The sequence below is a fragment of the Lactuca saligna genome, chromosome 2 (assembly GCF_052625555.1).
Source record: "Lactuca saligna cultivar CGN05327 chromosome 2, ASM5262555v1, whole genome shotgun sequence".
Lineage (NCBI taxonomy): Eukaryota > Viridiplantae > Streptophyta > Magnoliopsida > Asterales > Asteraceae > Lactuca > Lactuca saligna.
Window position 1 is genome coordinate 154,916,951 of NC_136418.1, and position 2,516 is coordinate 154,919,466.

The following is a 2,516-nucleotide window of genomic DNA, read 5'->3' on the forward strand; positions in this document are numbered from 1 at the left end:
TACTCGAGGCCTTGGCCTCGATTCGTCCACGTCGCCCCTAAGCAAGCCTACCCGTCCCGTCCCATCCGAAGCCGAGGCAGTCGAGGATTCGGTCACGCATGATGCACGAGTACGCCCCGCGTACCGAGGCCTCTCAGCCCCCTATAAAAGAGATGCGAGGGTTCCGGGAAAATCACACCATTTCTCTCATTTCTCTTACGTTCTTGCCTCGTTTTCCATGCCCGTAATACCCCGAAGCCCCTATCACTTTGCTCAAGTCCCGAAGGTCATTTGTGCCCCCGAGATTCCCGAGAATCCCGAGGAAATCCACTTTCTCAAGCCGAAATTATGTCCGGTTTTCATCCCGCAACCTTCGATCTTACAGGTGAGTTCATACCCCTATAATTCACACTTTTAACTGTTTTATGAGTACTTTTACATGCTTTTAAGGGGGGAATACAAGTAAAACACTTGATTATTATCGTGTGTTATATAAACTTTCACTATACGCGTTTTATCAAAGGAATCATATGCAAATTTTACCGCGATAATATTTTATCTTTTGAAATGAGAAACGATTTATGTATTTATATGAATCAGATACTTTGCTTATACTACAATTCTGTGTGTCGGTTTTGGGACTACAAAAACTACACTTTTCATAACAAGAGAACATTTTCACTAAGGGTTTATTTTACAAATGAAACACACTATTAGGAAACTATAATAGGTATAGTTTTATGAGAATACTACGAACTTTTACATACATGGAAATACTATTTCAAGAAACTACTTTCATATACAATAACAAACGAACATTTCCACACGTAAATATGTTTTATACTAAGTTTTGTGAGACATTAACTTCACGTATTTTCGAGTACACATTTCAAGTCCTGTATTATATACCAGAATCCCTTGGAGGGGGAGCATGGTGTTTGTGTATAGATCTATACGGGCTTGACAACCCGCGCCCTGACTGTTAGCTACAGTCCACCATTTGGGGTGACAAACTTCAGAACATTCCAACGCCTGAAGAATGTTGTGTATAGGCATTCCTTGTCAATAGTATGGTTATAAAACTCACATAGAGTATTAAAAACACAATGATTTACGGGGTTTTTCAGACGAATTGGAAATTTTATACATACATACATTGACTAGAAACAAACATTGGTCTTGAAAGAAGGCTACATTTATACTAGTAGAAAATATAGGATTTTCTTGGAACAAACAAACAAGAACAAAAACATTTCATTTCATACAAACATTGTCATTAAATACTTATTAAACTCACCAACTTAAATGCTGATCTACTCTTTCAAAACTAGTTGTATGTCCCAGGGATTCAGTAATTACAGGTAACAAACATGTTTTGGAGAAGGGACGCTACGGCGCCAGTTTAATTTCATATTTTGAATATCATATTCTAATTGATTTTGAACATGTACTCTTTTAAACAATGTAAACTTTCAATTATAGATATGATGGTTGTATTGCTTTCTTTACTATGTATTCATTTGTTACATTACCACATGAAGTCATCCGCCCCCGAACGTTTCCGCCGTTCCGGTTTGGGGGTGTGACAGATTGGTATCAGAGCAATGTTTATAGTGAACTAGGTATATCGAACCTCATAATATATACAAACTATAAATGCTTAGGGACTCAAAGTCTCTGAAAAAAGTTTTCGTACATAAAATCCTTATTTCATATAAATAGATTATTTTAGGTTATGAAAATCCAAAATACATGCATACAACGACATATTTTCATGATGAGGACTATACAAAAGTATTAAGACATGTTGGACACTACGATTAGTTCTCGAGATATATAATCAAATTTGGGACGAATATAGCCTGATCAACTATGTTTATCCGAAATTAGACTAACGTATATCGAGGAATGAATGTAGTGAGCAACAAGTCAAAACTTACCAAAATTAGACACTAGTATCAAACGTACAATTTAAATACTATAGGAGTATTTGGTGCATACAATAGCTTAATTAGTATTACAGGTCTCAAGTTTTGTTCAAATCTTATAACCCTATTCTCGTATAGTCAAATGGCTGGATTTCACCCGCATGGGGACCCCTACTATCCAAACCAAGGCAACGGAGGATGGATTGATGAAGATCCGGAAGAGGACGAAGAGCCTATCGAGTTGGATGGAGGGGACGACTCCGGTACAGACACGGAACCAGAGATAATCAACCCTCCAGTCATTAGGAGGAACTTCCAAGGACCAACTCCCGTTAGGGGAAGTCACCTCATCCACTGGAGCCAACAACAAAGGGATATGGTCTCCCTACGATATGTATCGAGACTTCTACAACATCAGGGACGGAGGTTCAGCCGACCAAGCACTTCTGGTGATGGTAGGTAAATTGTCCAACCAGTCCTACAATTCGGGGGTTCAGCCGAACCGAATCTGAGAGGTCAACATGGAGGTACAAGTCCACACGGCCGATATCCGCCGCCTGGATATGTTGCAGAATGACATCCACCTCAGCATTCCAAGCACAAACGAAT